Here is a 24,596-nt window from a genome sequence, read left to right on the forward strand (position 1 = left end):
AGAATTAGATGACTTCTGAGGTTCCTTGAAACTTTGAGGTTCTGTGATCACACAGCTCTTGATATATCTAGTGTTCATAAAAAGAATAATTTGGACAGACTGAGCTTTAAAGGAAACTGAAAACCACATTTCAGGTGGCAATTTGTCCCTACTCCTACCACAACCCTTTCCTATTCTAACCGCTTCCATATCTGTCTACAGAGTGATTGATATACTTCATTGGATCTGTGATCTTATATATTTGGGGACTCCTCTTAAACCATACCTTCTCATCTTGTTTATGTCCTCCCTTGAATACTCTACAGGAGCCCACCCAATATGCTGGGGGCATTGCCTAGAGTTCTTTTTATATCACCTGGGTACCAGTGCAAGGCACAGACTGTTACTCCTCACTCTCTCTATGTGACCAGCCTGCCTCTTTTGATCACTTTGTACATATAATCTTGAACAGGCAATGCAAATGCACAATGAGCTTGGGCCAAAATTGAACAGGAGGAAGACGATGAGCTAGACTTCACTCAGTAAATTGTACAGTGCTTTCAATGATCCAAGCTTCTCCCTGAAACAAAAAGCCATCTTTTAAAGCACTGCTCTTCTTCCAATGATGCCATATGGCTACAATTTATGAAATGTCACCATTTCTGAGGCATCAACATTGTGGCTCACCCAAACAGCAATGGAGACACATATTGGGTGCAAATAGTTTCCAGCATATTAACCAGTGGAAACTTGTACCAAAATAGCATCATATAAATATCATGAAGGAGGTTACAGAATGGTTTTACCTCTCTGATTCATTTCTCAAATGAGGAGTTTGAACTCAGACTCTTGCTGCAAGCTGCATAACTCCCAAATGGGACCATAACCAGATTAAAATGTAATTTAGAAATGTTTGGCAAAATAAATAAAAATGAATTGCAACATAGATAATGTTAATTTGTAGTTTTCTAAGTCAGTGCTTTCATATCCATATTCTGCCTTCCATGGGGTGTTTGACACCTCAGGACAAGATGACTATTGAAGCCCCCCCCCCAAAAGCTACATCTGTGATCCCATGCAGGAAAACACTGTTCAAAAAGATAATAGAATCATGGATTTAGAGTCAGAAGGATCTCCAACTCCTTCACTTTACAAACATGTAAACTAAAGCACAAAAAGATGAAATGATTTTCCCGAGATCACACAGATGATAAGTGACAGAGGGAGAATTTGAACCCAGATCATCTAACTCCAAAGTCAGGGCTTAATACTTTTTTAACAAGGAGGTAGAGAAACAGTTAACACATTTCCTTTCCTCTTCTGATTCCTGTCCACTCTCCACTGAAGGACATAGAAATGATATCCCAGAGGGACTCAGTTTCCTCATCTGTAAAATGAGGACATTTTTCACTAGACAATCTTCTAGGAGTCTTTAAACTCTAAATCCCATTAATCTATGAACCTAGAGAGGCTCAGGAAGAGAGAGAAATCTCAATAAGCTTCAAACCATCAACTTGGATAATCAAGTAACTTCTGAAAGTCCAACCATGCATAAAAGGGATGAAACTTTCTGCAGGCATCCTAGGCTTCTGAGCAGCGGACTGCCAATCAGAAATGAAATATGCTAGTGTGTGTTAAACACAGCTCCCACCGGTCAGTTCTCCTTTCCTAAATTGGTTTGAATCCAGCATACAAATCTGTGGATAAGTCCTCTGTCAAAAAATCATCATTCTGCTCATCACAGAATCATTTTGCTGAGAAGCCAAGCTCTTCTAACTAGGTTTTTTTTCCTCCTTTTTTTCATCTAACTCAGTATTCTTTCTCCACCTCAATATTTATTGAGAGCTTATTAAGTTCATAGTGATGTGCTTAGTTCTTGGGGAAAAAAACTGCATAGAATTAACCTCAGCCAATTGGTTGCCTCTCAGACTCATTTTCTTAGGCAGACTGTACTGGGGTAGAAAACTAGCTGAAAGACAGTCAGGGAGTCAGATAGATAGTCAGATAGGCATAGATACAAATCTATGGATCTATATAGGATTTTTCCAGTCATTGCGGCAGGAGTATTTTTAGATACTTGGACAGATCTGTGAACTCAATGATAGGAATATTCCCCTTACCAGTGAAAATTATAACTAGTTCACATCTTCATATATTTTGTTCTTTTCTCATCTTTTTTTTTTAGAGGGGGAGGTTAGATTCTTAAATTAGACTTGTGATTCCATTGGTATTGGTGAGGAAACTCCCTCTTCCAATGCATATTGGAAATCACTCTACGACTTATTATCTTAGAGGGTTGCCCAGGGTCAAGTGACTTAAACAAGATCACACATGGAGCATGGGCTAGAATCAGGAGACTATTCTCTATTGATAGTAAAATTCTCCAAATGATTCTGTTTTGAAGATGACATTGTGTTAATTGTATGAATCCCCTTTGTTGTCTCTCTTGTTGAGTTGCAAGCTTTTTGAGGGCACTGTCTTTTGCCTTTTTTTTTTTTTGCAACTCCAGCTTGTAGCACAGCATTTGGCACGTCGTAGGCAATTGAGCAACATTGATTGGTTAATTGCATTGAGAATCATCTCACTGCAAAGCCTCATCATTAAGATCTTTAATTTTTCCAAAGGCATCATTGTAACTATTCACGCTAAAATAGGAAATTGGATGAAAAATATACATTGCCAATTTAACCTTATCAAAAACTTAACAAAATTTTTACCAAGAAGAGAAGACATTGCTCCTATTAAGGCACCTCTTCTTTGAAGTTCATCGAATTCCCCTCCCCTCCCACAATCCTTCTCACTGCCATCGACTGATCTTCTGCACTTTTCTCTGGATTTGTTGCCCTCCTTGCTATTCTTTTCCATCATCATTGGAGACTTCAATGTCTATGTACTTACAGCTCCTTGGACTGCTCAGTTCCTCTGACCTCCAATTCTATACTACTGCAGCTGCCAAGGCAACCTCACCACAAGCCTCAACACCATTCAAAATTGTTCCACTTTTTAAATGCTGATCTCTGAATTGTCCCTCTCTGACCACACTCTCCTGTTCTTCCACCTTTCTCTACCGGCTCTTACTCCTGTACCTGCTCTTCCTTTCATCATGACCCCCATCCCTTAATTCCTCCCTATTCTCCCATTCTGCCATTCCTGTTCTCCCTTTCCTACTTGATAAATCTGGACCATTTGATCAGCCTTTTCAGTAATGGCCTCAGATCTGTGCTTGGGAACTTTGTTAATTTGACCTGCTTCTCTTCCTCACTAACCCTCAATGCTGAGCACCTGCTATCATTCACCTTCTCTACTCTTGGCCTCAAACTACTAATCACTGAAGGAAAGAAAATATGAAATCATACTATAAGGTCCTCATAAATACTTTCTTTCCCCATCAGTATTTTTCTTCTGGCCTTGGGAGAAACTGAGAACCTCTGAGAATGATGGCTTTAAGAGCATAAGAAATGGGATAGAGTTCTGCTGGGCTAGGAATGTGCAAACTGAGCATTCAGCATCAGAGAGACAAATACACTGTTGTACAGCTCTGGAGTCAGGAAGACCTGAATTCAAATCCAGTCTCAAGTACTTCTTAACTATGTGACCCTGGACAAGTCATTTAACTTTTGCCTGCTTTGGGTTCCTTATCTGTAAAATAGGGATGATAATATCACCTACATTTTAAGATTGATACAGGGATCAAAGATAATGTGTGTGTGTGTGTGTGTGTGTTTTAAACACGCATAGTGCAATTTCTGGCACATCATAGCTCATTAATAAATGCATGTTCCCTTCCCCCAGGAACCTCTGTAGTGTAAGTTTCAAGCAAGAGAAGACTGAACCCATTACAAAATCATGGTCCATAACAATGTGACCCTCACAGTTGCACGGCAATCCTCTTATTCTTCTCTTTTTGCCTCTCTGGCACATTCCCCAGAGCGGATATTCCAAACTTTCTCTTTTCTCCCAGTTTCATCCCTACTCCCTCAATTTCAGCAGGTAACCTGGCTTCCTATTTTATTGAGTAGACTGAATATTCAACAAGCCCCTTCACCATCAAGTCCCATGTTTATTAAATGTTTATTAAAACGTAACAATGTCTTCAACTACTTTCTCCATGTTTCTTCCAGTTGCAGAGGATGCAGTGATCTCTTTCTCACCAAAGCTCACCCATACACATACACTCACTAATCCACTCCTCATACCCTCTTGCTCCATCATCATCTGTCTCCCTCAGCTTCTTCATCATATTGCTTTTTTAAAGTAATCAATTCTTCTCAACTTACAGAAAGGTTTGGGTCTTCTTCCTAAAAAACAAATGACACCAAAACAAATAACAAACAAAAGAATCCTTTCCCTTGACCCTACTGCCCCATAAAAGAATCATCCAGTATTTCTCTTGCCAAACTTCTAGAATTATCAACACTGGCTGCTGCCATTTTCTAACCACTCATTCTTTAGCCTTGCAATGTGACACGTCCCTGCTTTTCTACAGAAAATATCTCCCTCCTAGATATACTTCCTAGGTCAAGCTCTCTCTTTTCTACAGGTTACTAATGACCCCCTTATCACTAAATACAATTATATTTTTTCTGCTTTTATTCTACTTGGCTTCTCTGTAGAACCTGATGCTATGGACCAGTCCCTCCTTGAGACATTCTTCTGCCTCAGTTTCTGTAACACTGCACACACACACATTTCTTTCTCTCTCTTACTGCTCCTCATCCTCTTTCCTTCCATCCCTTTAAACATAGGTATTCCCCGAGGTCCTGTCCTTAACCTTCTCCTCTCTATATGTCTGTCCATCGTGGCTTCACCAACTTCAGTGCCTTATTTTCTCTATTTCCCCAACTGTAAAATGAGGACAAAAATAGACACATAGAAAGAAATGAAGATTCAGTTTTGTGTAGTATCCTCGTGTGTTCTATTCATCTTCTCACCTCTTCATTCTCACCTCTTCTGTACCCTCTCTTTTTTGGCACTAAGTCTAAAACTTTTAAGAAATTTAAAAATCATAAAAAGGGAAGATGAGGACCCAGCTCTAGTCTGAAGGAAAATAAGTACATGGGACCTGACTAGAACAGAAGTATTGAGAAAGGCTTGTCCATAAGTCCATTTCTCTATTTATCATAACTCTTGATTACTTCAATAGCAGGTAAAGGAGAAATGGAAGCAGTGCTTGGCTCTTTCCTTCCGTACTATCTCCTCTGAAACTAAGATGGTTCCATTGCCTCTTGTCAAGAAATATCCATCTGGGCCAGTGAGCAGGAAAAAAACCTCCTATTCTATTTGCATGGTTACTGGTTATGTTTCTATTTTAAGGCTACTGTTAACTATTATTTATTCAATCTAGAGAATTTTTATGGATTCTTAAGTTTGTACTGACAATGATTTCTCTGAAAGCCCATGTATTTTCTAGGAAGTCTACATTAAGGTTGTCTTGCCAAAGAAATATTAATGCAACCCTAGACCCTTTTATAAAAACAACAACAAACCATTCATTACTTAACAAAAAGATGAAATCCTGATCGTGGCATTCTATGTCTCCCTTAATCTGGCTCAAATATCCATTCTCTAACCTTAGTTCAAAGTTCTCCCTTTCACATATTCTCTATTCTCATTTTATTTCTTTTTTTCTGTCTTTATTCAAGCTATCCCTTATATCTGTACTATGACATGAAATTATCTTTTACAAGTAGCAATGGGTAGACTGCTAGGCCTGGAGTCAGAAAGACCTTGGTTCAAATCCAGCCTCAGATACTTAGCTGTGCAACCCTGGGCAAGTCACTTACTCTCTGCCTGCCTCAGTTTTGTCACCTACAAAATGGGAATAATAAAAGCCAAATGGGGTATTTGCAAAGGGCTTAGCACAGAGTCTACCACATGTTAAGCATTTAATCAATGTTTATTCCCTTCCCCTCCTTTTTATAGTCATACGTGCCCTGCTTCATTCAGGGATTCTCCTACTACCAGTTATCCCTTTCTGAATCAGAACTAGGAAGAGGATCTCAGGAACCTAAGTGATTCAGAGGTGTCGTAAAAACAAAATCTGGTTTGGTATTTTTTTTTCAAATCACAATTGACTTCATTGATATCTACAATGCAGGACTGGGGAACCTGTGGCCTCAAGGCCACATGTGGCCCTCTAGGTCCTCAAGTGTGTCCCTTTGACTGAATCCAAAATTCAAAGAACAAGCACAACCAAGGTTCCCCAGCTCAACAAGTGCCCAATAGACTTTGAGCCACTTTGTCCTGTATATGCAGACATGGAATCCTCACTCTAAACTTATTCTTTCCAATCTCTGTCCTTCTATCAACCCTCTCTCCAGCTCTCCCTCCCAGATATACTTCCTAGGTCAAGCTCTCTCTCACTCTCTTCCACCAAGTCAGAACACTTTCTAAACCCAAATGTGAGTCTTCTACCCTTCATTAGCTGATTTTCAACCACTCCATAATCATCCATAGTCCTGAAACTGCTTCCTGATGTCTGGATCTCGAGTCAGTAGACCTGAGCTCAAATCTTGCATCAAACACTGTAAAGCCAAGCATGAGCAGCTTTCCAGAATAATGCTACTGTGAACAGCTTTTCAAGGTTCTGATTACATAATATAGTGAGCACTCTATTTATTCAATAACAAGTCAGAGCAAAACATCCACAGTAAATCAAGGTACACCATTCACTATGTTACAACTTATCATAGATAATCAAAATACAGAATTCACAACAACTTATCACAGAAAATGCCCACATAGTTTTCATCATAGTGGTCACAAAGTTTTGAACAAAGAGCAATCACTTAGTAACTCAATCATTCAATGATCTCAATCATCTTTAAGGAGGTTTGCCTCCTTAAGGGACATAAAGTACAATAGTAAAAGTTCTCCACCATGGGGAACACCAAGTTACAAATCAGTTACTATTTACTCATCATTCACTATTCAATCATCAGAAAATACACAAGCCCTTCAACCCTAGATCACTAGTAAATTACAATTGCTCAGTCAATACACACTATCCAAGTAAAGTCTTCTTTCAGCTTGACTCAGGGTGGTCTCTCAGATTCCCTTGATCCCCTTCCACAGTCCCAGATCTTACCTGGATTCACCAAACTGTCACCTGGGTTCAAAGGCAGAGAGCTCCCAGGTCTTTGTCCAGCTCTCCAAGCAGTTCCTGTTCCATGCTGAAGCTCACAGTGTCCAGTCCACCTCAAATCCTTCACAGTCTCTGTTCCCAGGAAGTCAAAGCTTAACAAAGCCACAAACAGATTTATACAAAGTACCAGCATCACAGACATGCTTCCTCAGACTGCAGCAGCTATAGCTGGTCCTTGGACATCTTCAGCAGCTCTCAGAAGTTCTGACTGGCCCTCAGACTCAGCAGCTACTCAGCAGAAGCTCCAGCTGGTTCCCAGAATCAAAATCACTTCACCCAGATTTTTGAAATCAAAATCATTCCCTCCAGTCTGGGGGGCCTTTCCTCTTCAGCCTCCTGAGTGGCAGCAGCTTCACACACACACACACACACATGTACACATGCATACACATGCATATGCACGCACACATGCACACGCACATACACAAACACACGGCATTAGCTCCTTCCTGTTTCATCCAACCCCTTCCTGTTATGTCAGCAACAGGGGTTCATACCTTCTGTTTCTTTAACAGAGGCTTGATTAATTACTAAGTGCTAAGTACCTCTCAGCTTAGCAATACAAAAGGAACTTCAAATTTCATTACTATTACAAACACTTATTAGCTGTGTGCCCCTGGGTGAGTCACTTAACTTTTCTCAGCCTCAGTTTCCTCACCTATAAAATGGGGATAATAAACAGAACCTATCTCACAGGGCTGTTAGAGAATATAATGAGATGATATATATCAAGTGCTTTAAAAACTTAAAGCACAACACAAATGCTGGCTCTTGCTATTTACAGAGGTTCAGGAATTGTGAGAAGCTTTATTCCCCACCAAGTATTAATACATTTCCTCCCATTATGTGTGCATGCATGCACACACACACACACACACACACACAAAGCTTTGGACACAGGGTTGCTCCCCCTTTGTCCTTGGGTTCCATTTCTTGCTAAAATTTTGATTGAATAACCCTCCTTATTTCTATTTGTTCTTTTTTTTTCTTTTTGGAGGGGGTAGGGCAGGGCAATTGGGGTTAAGTGACTTACCCAAGGTCACATGGCTGGCAAGTGTTAGTGTCTGAGACCAGATTTGAACTCAGATCCTCCTGACTCCATGGCTGTTCCTCTATTCACTGCACCACCTCTTATTTCCATTTGTTGAAGTCCTTCCCTTCATTATAGGTCTAACCAGGGTACCATGAAGTTTCCCAGACTCCTCCCCACCCAGTGAAAATCATTTCTCCCTCTTCAGATTTCTCAGGAGCCATTTGCCTGACCTCTCCCTTCTCTTTCACACTTTCTCTTCCTTTAAATTTGCTTATATTCCCTTGAACCAGTTATTTATACAAATGTCCTTCCCTCTTTTCAAGAGCATGGTTTATGTCATAATTATCTTTGTATCCTCTAGGACAATAATACCTTGCAGATAGTAGGGACATAATAAGTTTATGCTAAATTATGTTGAATTGAATTGAATTGAATACAGCCTGAAATCGGATTAAATTTATTGGCTCCAAGATCATAGTGTTGACTTACATTAAGCTTGAAATCTACCAAAATCCACATTTTTAAAAAATATTTGTTCTTGTGTTTGGTCATTTCTCAGTTGTGTTCAATTCTCCATGACTCAATTGGAGATTTTCTTGGCTGAAGTGGTTTGCCATTTTCATCTCTAGCTCATTTTACAGATAAGGAAACTGAGGCAAATGAGGTTAAGTAATTTGCCCAGGGTCATACAGTAAGTGTCTGAGGCTGGATTTGAACTCAGGAAAAGGAGTTTTCCTGACTGTAGGTCCACCACTCTATTTACTACACCACCTAACTGTTCTTTTAAAAATACTAATTACTTACAATCAAATCTACCTCATCCTGTTGTTATGCAAGTGAATGTTGAACTCTAATCTAGGACTTTACATTTATTCCTATTAAAATTTATTTGTTAGCTCTAAGCCATTGTTTTAACATGTCAAAACTTTTGGGGATCCCAATTCTATATATTAGCTTTCATGCAAACCTCACCACTTCCCACCTTAAATGTTATCTGAAAATTTGATAAATGGATCATCTTAGTGCTTGATAAATAGGCTGACCAAAGTAGAATACAGCTTTACAGAATTCTGTTAAAGACCTCTCACTACTAAAGACAATGATCCACTCATCCCATCTTTGGTTTCAGACAGTCAAACAGTTTTGACTCCAACTACCTTACTACTGTTTGTCCATATGTGTCTTCTTTATGTATAAGGCTATTATGAGAGACTTTATCACATGCCTCCTGAAATCCATGTATGCCACAGCTGTATCATTCCCCTAACCTGCCATCCTAGTAATTCTGTCAAGAAAGGAGAGGGGTAGTTTGCCATGACCTTAATAAACCAACACTGGATGGTAACTTGTAAGAATTTATGGGGGTCATAGAATCAGCAGAACAAGACCATGAAATAGCTACTCATCCAATTTGACTGAGGTGTAGTGAGCATGGAGAGGAGTTCAAATGGTAGGTTACAAACAGACTGTGGAAAGCCTTGTGTGCCAAGCTACGGAGTCTGGACTTTATCTATGGCCGGTAGAGAGACCCCATAAATTATTTTAGCAAGGAGTGACATGTTTAGATTTGTGTAGATTGGTCTGGCAGTTTTGTGAAGGATTGGTTGGAAAAGGGAGAAATTAGGATCAGGGAGACCAATTAGGAAGATACTGTGATAGGCCCAGTGAGAGGTGATAAGGGCCTGAACTAAGGTGATGGGAAAAGCACTTTTGTTCTATAGAAATGTTATGATAATGTGATTAGGAGACTATTACAATAGTCTAGGTGAAAAATAATGAGGGCTAAGGTGATAGCACTGTGAAAGGAGAGGAGAATATGGATGTAAGAGGTATTATATTACAGAAATAGGGGTTTGAAAAGGAAGCAACTACTCTGTACCAAGTATTGTGCTAAATACTTTATCAAAATTATCTCATTTGATCCTCACAACAATGCCGCTATTATTATTCCCACCTACAGTTGAAGTAACTGAGATGGAGAGTGGTTGAGTGACTTGCCCAGGGTCACACAGCTAGCAAGCATCTGAGGTAAAATTTGAACTCACCACTTACTGACTTCAGGTCCAGTGCTCTCTCAACTGTACCACCTAGCTGCCTAGGAGAGGGAGGTAATGCAAGCCTAGCTGACCATGATGGTGGTAGGGACTTCAACAGAAATAGTATAGGTGAGAGGAGAGTTTCAGAGGACAGGGTGGGAAATGACTCATTCAATTTGATCCATGTTAAATTTGGGGTTCCAGAAAGATATGCAGAACTGCCATTCAGGGTAGAGATTAAGGTGGTTCAGTATCACCTACAAAGAGATGGATTTTTTTTTATTTTTTATTTTTTTAAGCAATTGGGGTTAATTAACTTGCTCAAGGTTACATGGCCAGTTATTTTGTGTGGGTGCCAAGTATCTGAGGCCAGAACTGATCCCGGGTCTCCCAACACCGTGGCTGGCACTCTTACTCACTGCACCACCTGGCTGCCCCGAAAAAGATGGATACTAAAACAAGAGGATTGAATTAGATCGCCAAAGAGAATGTCAAGAGGAAAGAAAGGGTGGCAGATAAAACCGTGGCAACTCACAGTCTACTTGCAACTGGGCATAGGAGGAGGAAAATGACCAAGAAAAGAGACAGAAAAGGAATCATTAGACAAGAAGAAAATAGCAGCAGCAAGAAACTAAAGGAGGAGAGAGGATCCATAAGGCAGGTGAAAATCCCAACTGATTCCAGAGGACAGTGCAACAAACTGCCCTCCTGTCTATAGAAAGGAGTAGGGGCTGGAAATAAAGGCTACATCTTCTGTGAGATGTGTTTGTACCTCAACTTTACTTAACTGTTTTTCTTTGTTACAAGGGAGGGAGTTGTATTGGGTGGGGGAGGAGGTGTATATTGAGAAAAGACATGTTTTAAAAAAAGACATTGCTATTGTTAAAATAAAATTGAATAGGATAATATAAAATAAAGGAAATTGATGTTGACAGTAGCAAATATGGGATGGAGTGAGTCAAGAGGAAAAATATGGGGGAAAAGGCTATTACGGCGAAAGTCGAGGGTGCCAACAAAGGAGGAAACAGCTGTTCCCCGAAGGTTGTAGAGACATGGAGCCCTCTAGCTGTGAATTCTTCCACAGGCTTATTTAAGGGTATTAGTAAATAAAATCCACAGTGGAATTGGTTATATGGAGTGCCATGCCCAGCTGCAAACTGGTCTGGGTATAGGGAAGGAAGGAATATGGATGGGGAGTTAGTGTAGTCATAGAATGAACTTAAAGTGTTTACATGAGCCAGATGGCATTTGTGTGGAATGATGAGTGAATCCAAGTGCTGTGCTCCGTACTGGGGATACAAAAAGAGTGAGGGAGTTCCTGTCCTCAGGAAGGTCACATTCTAATTGGGAGAAACATAAAAGAAAATCTGGCTAAAGGGCAAATGGAAAGGTGCCAAAGTCCTAAGGGTGGAATTGGGATGGTGAGGCCCAGGATTCCTTAGGTCTGATGACAGTACTGGGTGATTGAAGGGCATAGAGGTAGCACCTGGAGGATCCCCTCCCAAGTTAACATCCTGGCAGGTCTCCCTAAGCTATGTGAAGAAAAGGGTACTTAGGGGAGACTCAGGAGACCTGGAGGATGGTAAGGCATGAGGAGGGGGGAAGAGGGGCAATGTGGGAAATGATCAAGAATGACAGTGGAAAGATGAAATTGATTTGGCAATTAAGATGTCATTGGTGATCATCCATAACTTTATCTGTGAAAATGACACCAAGGAAGAGACTATCATGTGCTTTTCCAGTCTACCCTAAAGATGAGGGACTCTTCCAAATGACTTGTAGATGTCACCTCTCCATTAAAATGTAAGCTCCCTGGGAGCAGGGGCTTTTTCTTTCCTTTCTGTATGCTAGTGATTTGTTCATGGGAAGAACCTAATAATGGCTTTCTCGTTTATTCATTCATGGTGGAGGAAAAGTTCCTAGCAGAGAGTTGTGGGTGAGCAGTCAGGTTACAGAGAGCTGAGAAGAGTGTGGGTGGTGAGGAAGGGATGACATTTGTGCCTCTCTGCTAATAAAAGAGCACTCCATAAATGTTTTTCATTCATTTATTTATTCATTCATTCAACATAAATGTCCTCTGAATAACAAATTATATTGTTGCTGTTTAAAAGTTTTAGTCACGTCCAACTCTTTGTGACTCCATTTGGAGTTTTCTTGGCAAAGATGCTAGGGTGGTTTGCAATTTCTTTCTCTGACTCACTTTGCAGATGAAGAAATAAGGCCAACCAGGTTAAGAGACTTGCCCAAGGTCACACAGCTAGTAAAGGCTGAGGCCAGATTTGAACTCAAGAAGAAAGACCTACTTGCCCCACAATAACATTTATATAGCACTTTAAAATATTATTTGATGCTGATGACAACCTTTTGGCTTTTATTATTATCCTCATTTTATAGTTGGAGAAATTATAGCAGATAGAAGTTAAGTGACTTGCCTGAGTTCACAGAACAAGTAAGTGTCTAAGGCTGATTTTGAACTCAAGTTTTCCTGTCACCCCTTGATACCTCTGAAATCTTGCTGCTTATTTTCCAGCTGTGATAGTGGCCCTCCACATTATTTCCTTCCTACCTCTATTGAGGTAACGCAGAATTTTAATAGAGACAGAGAAGACAGAATAACAGCCCGAGGGGGTAATAGGGTATAAGGAAGTATAATTTTTTAGGATAGGGTAGGCCTGAGCATATTTATAGGAAGTAGGGAAGGAGCGAGTCGATAAGAAGAGATTGAAGAGAAGCAGAAGAGAGAAGGAATGCTCATTAATTTGGCTGTATAACAGATTAATCTTTCGGTAGTGAAGGATTATGGCTTGTAAAAGCTATTGAGGATAAGATGGGATAGAGAATCCAAGGCTGCTTGTTTGTGCCTATCTCTCTCAGTCTCTCCATGGCCATTTTTCCTCTTGCGGCAAATGATCATTTATTTAGCGCCCTGTCCCCTCAGCTTTTTGGCATTAGTAAATGATATCTCAGGAGGGTCCTATGCACACAGGACATCAAGGGGAGCACCTGAGGGTGCATGAGAATGAAAATTGACTAGGCTATTACTCAAAGACTCAGAGAGCCTTGGGGCTGGAAAGAAAATTGGGGAGGTCCCCCTTCCTTTGAGGAAGATTAAACCCAACTGTTCCTGACATGTGAGTATCCATCCCATCTTAAAATCTCTTCAGTCTCTCCAGTCAGGGTGCAGAGAAATGAGAGACAACTGAGTGGTGGAGATATGGGGGCAGATTTGGGCCCCATTTAGACCCACTACGTAACTGCTCTTTGGGGAAATTTTTGCTCATCTCTTACCAAAATTTCTTTTTTTTTGGGATTGGTAAAATTCTTTATTAATTTGTTTTACTTTTAGTTTACAAGATTCAGTTCCACAATCCCTTGAGTTTCAAATTTTCTCCCCCTCCTTTTCTTCCCCCCCCCGCCCCACTCCATGGCAGCATGCAATCAAATACAGGATCTGCAAATACTTTCACATTAGACATTAGTCAGTTCTAACCAAAATTTCTATAGCTGTTGCTGAAATCTGTTCTCTTCTTAGTGGGAACAAAGAGAAGATAATTAACAGTCCTGAGGTTGGTCACATATACCCCATACACATAAATATATTATTCTCCTTATCCCTTGTCTTCCTTTTAAAGATGTAGCCACACTGAATAAATGAGGGACTTAATTACATACTCTATGACATGTTACTTTTAACATTATTTCTGAGATATAAAGCACATTTCAAAATCATTGTTCTTTGCATGAATACTTTAAGATTTCCTTTTAAATCATTTAACAGTGATAATAGATAAGAGAAGTAATATTGTATAGCAAATAAAGAGATGGCCAGGAAGACCTGGGTTTATTTCCTGCCTCTGAATCATACCGGCTGTGTGACCCTGGGCAAGTCACCTAACCCCTCAATGTTCTAGGCAGCTCTCTTAGACTCTAATAGCAAAGAACTGCAAGCCTCCATTGGCAGAGTGAATTTCTTTATGTGGATAATTGCTCTTCCCTAGGTTTTCATGACACTACTCATTTCTGATTAGCCTCTCATCTGTCTGACCACTCTTTCTCAATCTCCTTTCTAGACCTCTCTCTAGGTCACACTCACTAACTGTGGGTGATCTCCCAGGCTCTGTCTCAGGGTCTCTTTTCCTCTAACTTTCTCACTAGATGTTCTCATAAGCTCCCATGAGTTAGTTAAATTATCATCTCCAAGTAGATGAATCCAGATCTATATTTCTCCCAAGACACTCTCCTGAGCTCCCTTCTTGCATTAGCAACTGCTTTCTTGGATCGGCATAAAAAATTCAACATATAACAATAAAAGGAAAAATCATTTATTTCCTTTGAGCCCTTCTAATTTTCTTATGTCTTTCTTGATGTCAAGGGCACCACCATCCTCCCAGTCACTCAGACTCACACCTTAGTGTCATTTTCTTCTTCTTTCATTCATTCAACATATCCAATCTATTGCCAAGCCTTGTAACATCTATCTTTACAAAATCTCTTGTATGTATCTCCTTCCATCCATTCACACAACTGCCACCCAGGCATGGAAGTCCTCATCACATCATGCTTGAACTATCACAATAGCCTTGTGGTTGGTCTCCCTAACTCAAGTTTCTCCCCACTCCAATTAATCCTCCAAAAAGTTGCCAGAATGATTTTCCTAAATCTCAGGTCACCTATTTGATCAACAAATTCCAGTGGTTCCCTAAAATCTCTAGGATCAAGTATAAAATACCCCATCTGGTGTTTAAGTCCTTCACAACCTAATATTCTTACTTTTTTTGGGGGGGAGGGCAATTGGGGTTAAGTGACTTGCCCAAGGTCACATGGCTAGTTTTTGTGTTGTGTCTGAGGCAGGATTTGAATTCAGGTCCTCCTAACTCCAGGGCCGGTGCTCTATTCGCTGCACCACCTCGCCACCCCATAATATTCTTACTTTTTAAGTCCCCTCTAAGGACTCTACAATATACATGACGTTACTTACTCTATCATTTTTGTTGGCTGTCTCCTATTCCTGAAATGCTAATCCTACTTGTTTCTGCCTCCTGCCTTTCCCAACTTCCTTCAAGATGCAGGCCAAATTTCACCTCTACAGAAGACACACCAACACCCTTCCCTTTCAGATTAACTTCTGCAGTTATCCCTTCCACCTTGCAACTTTGCCCATCAAGTTTCAATATATCGTGGGTCGGCATAAGAAATCAAATGGGAATTTTTTGGAAGTCTTGTGGAAGTCACAGATGAGACACAAAGGCCAGCAGACAACAAGAAACAGTTTAGAAACTCAGGAAAGCATAAAACACATATATAGTATTGTATAATATCAACATATTTTATCTTTTAATACCATAATGATTCATACTTCTTTTCTGATATGAGGGGTGGGGCAAACAGTTTTACATGGATTTTCCAGATTATAGGAACACTGTGTACCTAACCCCTGTGATGTAGAAGGATATAATTATATTTATCTTGTATGTATCTTTGCATGCACGTAGTTGCATATTGTCTTCCCAGGTAAAATGGGAGCTCCTTGAGGCTAGAGATGATATTTTGATTTTCCTGGTACAGTGCTTAGCACAATGACAACCACATAATGAGGGCTTAATTAATGTTATTGAGTGACTGACTGATTGACTTGATCACCTGAGAGTTCTCTATATCACTTTGTTTTTAAAGCAATCGGGGTTAAGTAACTTGCTCAAGGTTACATGGCCAGTTATTTCTGGGTGTGGTGCTAAGTATCTGAGCCTGGATTTAATCCCCAGGTCATAACGACACTGGAGCCGGTGCTCTTACTCGCTGAGCCGCCTGGCCGCCCCTAAGCAATTGGGGTTAAGTAACTTGCTCAAGGTTACACGGCCAGGTGTTTCTGGGTGGGTGCTAAGTGTGTTTCTGGGTGGGTGCTAAGTGAGTTCTCTATATCACTAAAGCTTTGGGTCCAGTCCTTAGTCTCTAATAGACAAATAAAAAAGAGATCACTCTTGCTGCCTCGTCACCTGCATCTAGACAAGTTCTGACATTTTCTGTTACTTGATGTTAGCAGCAGAGCACTGGGGACAGGTAGGTAAACCACACAAGGTCAGCTAAGACCCAGGAGTTTGCCAGGTCAAGACAGATCATATTTAAATGTTCCAGAAGCAGTAATGGGGAAGACATCTAGACAGGTATATGGCAAACCAAAGAACATGGCATGAAGTCATGGACCAAGATCCAGGTGGTTCAGTGATCAGCATCCTGGCATCCACCATAGAGAAGAGCATGGATGAAGTCCTGGAAGGCTGCTGGTTTCAAAGAGTTGGAAAGCAGTTAACAACATCACCATAAAGTCAAGTTTTGTTGTTGCTTATTGTTGTTTTAAGGATTTAAATACCAATGTAGAGGTAGGTGTAATCTTCAATACCCTTTCCTTTGAAACATTGCTTAATCTACCCTAAATGCACACACCTCATGCCAACTTGATGTCTAAAGACATGGCCTATGTTCATTTTTCTGCTTCTTGACAAAGACTTCTATATGAAAAAGTGAAAATAATTCTTTGGGAGCAACTAACTTAAAAGCATCCTGGGGAAAGGGAAAGTGGCCCCTTGAAAGCCACCCATTGGCCACAAAGGCTTAGTCATCCAAGATAAAAGTGTGGATTTTTTTTACCATAATGCTCTTCTATAGATTTCAGAGAATGAACTACCCTATTCCTCATCTCAGCCAGGCTGCCAGCTATTGCTGAGACTGATGTCCAGGGATGGAAAAGCTCATTCTGTGCTTCTGTTGCATATAACCTTCAGTTAACCAAGTTATCCATCTTGCTGGCTGGCACCTTTCAGAAACAGTAAAACTCCACAAAGAAAAATTCGCACCATTCTAACAGGACTGTAGGGACATGGGACACTTTGGAAACGTCTAAGGATATTGTCAGAATCATAGCTCCAGAGATGGAAAGAAAATTGGAGATCATCTATTCTAAGACCCTCATTTAGCGGAGGAGGAAAAGAGGCCCGAGAACGACAAGTCATTTGCCCAAGGTCACACAGATAATAAGAGGTCTTGTTATTTCTGTGATAGTTCTTAGAATTCCAACCTAGCACTCTTCCCCCTGAACAGAGAAGACCACTTGCTGGGCACTGTGAGGGAGAGCCCTGTGTTTGCCATCTCCTACCATTCCAGGAGAAACAAGGAATGGCGACATCCTAGCCTTTCTGAATGGAGTATGGTTAGATGAACACCTGTAAAAGGAGAGACAGAGACAAAAGACTGAGAAAGAAATAGAGAATGGAGAAGAAGGCAAAGACAATGATAAAGAAAAAGAAAGAAAAGAAGGAAGAGGAGAGGAAGAAGAAAGAGGAGGAGAAGGAGATAGAAGAGGAGGAGAAAGAGGAAAAGATGGAGGAAGAAGAAGTGGAGAAGGAAGAGGAAGGAAAAGATGGAAGAGGAGGAGAAGGAAGAGGATGGGGAAGGGGGAGGAAGAGGAGGTAGAACAGGCAAAAGAGGAGGAAGAGGAGAATGAGGAGAAGAAGGGGAAAGAGGAGGAGGAGGAAGAGAAGGAGAAAATGAGTAAAAGAAGTGGTAAAGAGAAGTGAGGAATGGGAAGAAGGGGGACAAGAAAAATTATGAGAAAACAATCTAGTACAGCAGAAAGAGCACTGCCTCTGCTGCTTATTTCCTGTGTTGACCTTGGTCGAGTCATTTAACTTCTTTGGGCATCAGTTTCCCAACCTCAAAATTAAGCATTTGGACTAAATGGATTTTACATTCTCTGTTAGTTCTAGACCTGTGATCTTATTATCCAATGAGGAGGACAAGGAGAAATGAAGGGCAAGAAGGAAAGAGAAAAATGGAGACTGAGAAAGAAAAGGAAGAGGAGAGGAGAGAAAGAAGAAAGGAATTGGGGCCTTCTCTGGCTCTAAGTCAAGTGCCTTCCCCCTAAGTGACTGGCACACTTACAAGGTGTCCTCAGGCCAAATATCTCCCTCACAAACCATTACAGTTTCCCATTATGGCTCACAAACAGAAATCAATCTTCTTAATGCTGCCACGAACAGAAAGGGGAGGCAAGCCAAGCCAGGCAGTCTGAGCCAACACGTGTATTGTCGGCACCGTCTGTCTAGCACTAAAGGGTAGGATTTCTCCCTTTCACCTCCTTTTCTCTTATACAAAAAGAAGAAAATGGCCATGAACCATCTTTGGGGAGGGAGAGCCAGCAGGGTAGCCCAAACTGACATTTGAAACAGACCTCTCTTGGACACATTTGCTCAAGATAATTTTTCCCTGATTCTAGTCCAAAATCAGTAAACCTAGCCTAGTAGGTGACTGCCCTAATCAAAAAGGAATTCAATCCACTGCTCTTTCTACTACACATTTATAGAGAATTCAACTTGCTGGGTATGAAAAGTGTGTGTCCCTGTGGCCACAATTGCCTAGCATCCCAATGGTAGAGATCTGGTCTGTCAGGTATCACGGTGAAAAAAAATATCTCCCAGGATGAGATATATAATGCCAAAAGAGGAGCCAAGAGTACAAATTTCCTTTTTAAAAAAATTACAAAACATGGAATTATTCCAAGTCATCCCAGAAAACAATTTGGAATTATGCTAAGAAAGCAATGAAAAGGCCCATACCCCACTGACCCAGAAATCCCACTGTTAGGCATCTACCCAAGGGAGATAAAAAGCAGAAAGAAAGGACCTGTGAACACTAAAAGATCATAGAAGAACTTTTTGTGGCAGCAAAGAACTGGAAACAAAGCAGATATCCATTGATTGGGGAAAAGATAGATGAATTGTGGTGCATTAATGTAATGAAATAGTACTGTTCCATAAGAAATTAATATGAAGAATTCAGAGAAGCTTGAGAAGACTTGTATGAACTGATGCAGAGTGAAAGGGGAAGAACAAAGCAACATGCACATTGATTACAGAAATATAATAAAAAAAAAGGAACAATGCTACATGATTATAATGAGCAGCCTTAGCTCCAAAGAGCAGTTAAAAAATACACATCCTCCCCCTTTTCTCAGAGGTCATAGTACTATACATATGGAACATTTGCATATGCCATCAGACATGTGTAATATGTGAGTTGGTTTTGCTGAACTTCTTTTATCCCCCTTTTCCTCTCTTTTTTTCTTATGGCACAGTGGATAAGGAGCCTAACTTATAGCCAGGAAGGCATGAGTTCAGATCCTGCCTCGGATACTTACAAGCCAAATGACCTGAATGACTTATTTAATTCCTGAGCCTCAGTTCCTCATCCATAAAATGGGGATAATAATAGCACCTACCTCCCAGGGTAGTTTTAAGGATCAAATGAGAAAACACATGAAAAGAATTTTATAAACCCTAGACCACTATATAATGTTAGCTATTATCATTATCATCTTTGTTATAAGTGAGGGCTCCCAGGTTTGGGGAATATTAATAATTTAGTAATTTAATATTTAGAAATGTTTATCTAAAAACGAGAGATCTCAACAAAATAAGAATTTAAAAAGAAAATTCAAAATGCATGCCATATATGATCAAGGAGGATAGTGCATATCAGAAAACCTTATTTGTGAACATCTACTTTAGGAAGGTCCATTTGTATATCTATACTATGGTTAGAAGAATATAGTTCTTTCGTTTCTTCACCTTCTGCCTCTAGAAGCAATCTGCCCAGGAAGCCTGGAAATGGGGCATTGTAAATAGCAAAACTGATTCCGGAGTCCATACAAAAACCATGCGACCCCTCTGCTCAAAAACTTCTCAGAGTGTCTCCCCATTGTTTTGAGGACAAAGCACAAGCTTCTCTGGCTTCTCATTTAAAGCTTTGATACACACAGCTAGGTGGCACAGTGGATAGAACACCAGTTCTGGAGTGAGGAGGACTTGAGTTCAAATGTGACCTCAGACACTTGACACTTATTAGCTCTGAGATCTTGGGCAAGTCATTTAGCCCCAATTTCCTTGCTTCCCCCCTCAAAAAAAAAAGATAAAGCCTTGAAAATCTGTCTCCAACCTACCTTTCCATATTTATCATGAATTATCTGCTTGACTGGACTTGTAAATTATATTTCCTCTCCCTCCCATCTGAATGCCTTTCTAGATACTGTCCCCATGCTGAAAATGGACTCTGCTTATCTCTGTCCCTTGCTTCTTCCAGAGTTCAGATTGAACACTGTCTCTTACATGAATTCTTTCCTAGCCCACATAGCAGATGGTCCCCACACAATTATTTTGTAATTTTGCACTTTGAAGGTACATATTCTCCATTTACTTACATACTATCTCCTCCAATAGAATGTATAAGCTCCTTGAGGGCACAGAACATTTTTTCCCCTTGTATCCCCTGTACTCATTACAGTTCCTCATACATAATAGTTGCCTATTGTAATGACTTTAAACGAATGAAGGAAGGGAGGAATGAATGAATTAATGAATGAATGAATGAAAGAAGGAATTAATGAACTGGAGTCTGTCAGCTCCAAGCTGGAGCTGTTCACATTACATTTTAACCTATGTGGTTCAGGATGGCTAATGCTGCAAGTGGCCACTAGGGAGCTTCTGAGAGTCAAGGACAAGTGAGGAATTGTTCAGTACAGTTGCCAGGGTCAGGGAAGTTCAGGTAATTAGTTTGTCTAAGCCAGAGAACAGTTCCAGTCCAAATGGTCAGGGTCAACAAGTATGGAAGGCATTTCAGAGAGAACAGAGTCCTAAGAAGGAGCAAACGGAAGCAGATCAGGGGAATGATCAGATTAACTCAACACTAACATATAGATATCTTACCAGTAGCAAGGTGGTACAGTGGATAGAACACTGGGCTTGGAATCAGGAAGACTCATCTTCCTGAGTTTCAGATCCAGCCTCAGATGCTTATGAGCTGTGTGGCCCTGGGCAAGTCACTTAACCTTTTTTGCTTTGGTTTCCTCATCTGTAAAATGAGTTGGAGAAGAAAGTGGCAAAAGGAGGTTAGAGATGAGTGTCAAGGGCTAAGAACTCAGGACTCCCCCTGGACCTAACAGGACTAGAGGAAGAGGAACGATCACTCTCAAGACCTCCCCTAGTTGTAAGTATTCCTAGGAGGTAGTAAAACGTAGGAAATAATCTTGGAGGTGCCCAGCATGGTAATGAGGTGATGCCTTATGAACTTTTGTGGCTGCATGCCTTGGGGGCTGAGAGATGCTGTTTCTTGTCTGACTCACAGTCCCTATCTCATTTTTAAAATTTCTGTTATTCCAGTCACTGGGAGGGGAAAAAAATCTGTATTCTAAAACCAGTAAAAGCAAAAAAGATAACGCCTCTGGGTGCTGAATAAAATAATAATAATAATACAATCATTAAATTACATGTTTCAACAACCCTGCTTTTATGTGATTCTAGTGAGTGGGAGTTAGCAAGAATGGAGGATGTTCTTTCTGAGAGAAGAGCAAGCATTAGCCAGGCTCACCTGTTTTCATCCAGATCTACCAAAATAAATCATTCCTTTGCTTATATATACATCCAGGAGGCCTTGAGTTCAAGTACTGCCTCTGATGTATATATACAGGCTGTGCAACTCAGGGCAGGTCATTTAACCTTTCTCTACCCTGGACAACTCTCTAAGACTTTAAGGGAGCAGAAAGGTGACAACCTGCATTGAAGAAGAAGTTTCTTCACATGGGAGTCCCCCATACTAGTGAAAACATAGGTCCAGTCCCTATCCCTCTCTATATGACTTTAGAACTCTAACACAGAAAATCCAGAGTCAAGTATCTTTCTTGTCTGTCCATTGGTCCTCTCATTCTTGGGACTGTCCCAGTTTCCAAAGCTCCAACTGTCATGTCATTAATTTGCATCTATGCCATATCCACACAGCTGGAAAGAATTATAGAAACACTCTATTCTCTGCCACTGGGTTCACTTTTCTAATAAGTCTAAATTCAACATTGATCAAGCCTCTGCCATATGTAAGGCATTATGCCAGGTGCCAATGAAGCATACACAAAAGTTAAATAAATTCTGCCTTCATGAAGCATATATTCTCTAAGGCAGAGGGGAGACAAATATAGCATGCACACAGGTAAATATGTAGAAATTTATATAATATATAATTTATACATATAATTTCATATTTATATAACATATACTTTACATACATACATGCAATTTCAGAGAGACAGGATACTAGTAATGCATACATCTAGAAGGGACTTCACAATCCACTTAACCCCACCCCATCCTCATTTATAGATGTGGAAACTGAGGACCAGGAAGTTAAATGACTTGTCCAAGGTAGCTCATCAAAGTTGCTCTTAGTTCTACCCTTTGGGGCCATCCCTCTTCCATTATGGAAGCTCTTCATATTCTTGAAGCAGCTATCACAGCCTCCCTCTGTCTTCCTTTCTTCAGGATGAATTTTCCAAGTTCTATAGCACAATCCCAAGACCCTTTGCCACCCTGATTGCCCTCCCCTGGACACTCACAGTTTATCAATGTCCTCCCTAAAATGTGTTTAGAACTGAACGCGATGATTTAGATGGGATCTGTTCAGATTGCAGTGGAACCATTGTCCACCTAGTCCTACAATTGGACCTCTGTTAATACAACCTGATCTGTTAATACACATCCACTTAGGGGCAAGGAGATGGCAAAGTGGACAGGGTACTGGCCATGGAGTTCGGAAGTCCTGAGCTCCAATCCAGCCTCAGACACGTGCTAGCCAGGTGACCCAAGGCAAGTCACTTAAGCTTTGTTTGCCTCAGTTTCCTCATCTAAGGAGGGGATAATAATAGCACCTGCCTCTCAGAGTTGTTGTAAAGATCAAATGATATAATTGCAAAGTGGTTAGGACAGTGTCTGACACAGAGTAAGCACTATTATTATTCATTTCCACACTGTGTGATGTGGGGAACAAAGCATCAGTTAAAGATATGAGGCAGGAATAGTGTAACATACAGAGAATGGACTGAGGTTAGGAGACCTGGGATCTAACCCTAATTCTGCCAGTAACTAATGGTGTCATCTTGGGCAAGAAGTCCCTCAGATTCCTCCTATGTGGGAAGCATGCAGAGACATTGGATCTGATTATCTCCAAGACCCTTCTGACTCTACCCCTTTTATGATTTTGTGCATAAAAATGTTAATTCCAAAGAAAGCCTTCTATGGGATTATGTGTGGATACAGTCAATTCCTAGTCACTGATGGTCATTAAGAAGATGAAAAATATGGGGGAAAACCCCCTTTATTTCTGTTTTAAAAGCCTAAATTTACTTAAATAAAATTTGAAAGTCATGTTCTGGTAAATTTAGGTTGTAGCTCCAAAAAGAAAATAGGTTTTAAATCTAATCCTGAATATATGATAGTCACTGAGGAAATCAAAAGAATTTGGCTTTGTTTTTAAATCAACAAGACTAAAAATCTAGTTTAATAAAAACAAAAATAACTTAGAAGTCAGTTGTTAGAACAGGACCTCAGAAGTCATCTAGTCAAGCCACCACATTTCATGTATGAGAAAATGAAGTCCTATAGAGGGGAAGAAAGTTGTGCAATGGGTTTCAGGTGGCACCTAAAATTTGAACCCAAGACCTCTGACTTGTGGCTGTTCAGTCGTGTCTAACTCTTCATGACCCCATTTGGGATTTTCTTGGCAAAGATACTGGAGTGGTTTGTTATTTCCTTCTCCAACTCATTTTACAGATGAGGAAACTGAGACAAACCGGGTTAAGTGACTTGCCCAGCACAGCTAAAGTTTGAGGCAGGATGTGCATTCAGGAAGATGAGCTTCCTGACTCCAAACCCAGCATTCCAGACAAAGTACTGCCTAGCTGCCCTGAGTTTCTAACTACAAATCTACTCTTTCTTCCATTGTACCATTCTGTCTCCTTGCTATCATGTTTACCAGAGATGAGGGAATCTAGTTAAGAAAGACCTCAGGATAGAATATAATCATCCCTTTAAACAGTGGTTTCTTTTCTTTTCCTTTCCTTTTCTTTTTTTTCCCTTTATTTTGCCATTAGGGGAATGAAGGTACAACAGAGCCAGAGGAAACATGGCAAGGACCCACCATCTGATGGGGAAAACTAGGCAGGAAGAATGATGTCATCCCCCACATTAGCTCTAAAAGTCTAAGCAAAGTGAAAAATATTGTCAAAGAAATTATCCACCAATACTTTGCCAAATGGATGACTAAGTCATATTTCCTTATTGATTACATTTAGCAATATGGAAGAGATCCACCACAGATTGCAAGTCTGCTCAGGTCAGGTGGAATCTTTCTGTAAGTTGAGCAAAGCAAAACTTTTTGTAACCTTAAAGAAACATAATCAAAATATGGGAGGAAGATACAGGGAGGATAGGACATTAAAATTGGGTGTGTATGTGTGTGTATGTATATATATGGAGAGAGAGGGAGAGAGAGAGAGAGAGAGAGAGAGAGAGAGAGAGAGAGAGAGAGAGAC

The sequence above is a fragment of the Petaurus breviceps genome, unplaced genomic scaffold (genome assembly GCF_028583685.1).
Source record: "Petaurus breviceps papuanus isolate PSGF00001 unplaced genomic scaffold, PetGlider_PUasm1.0 90424, whole genome shotgun sequence".
Taxonomy (NCBI): domain Eukaryota; kingdom Metazoa; phylum Chordata; class Mammalia; order Diprotodontia; family Petauridae; genus Petaurus; species Petaurus breviceps.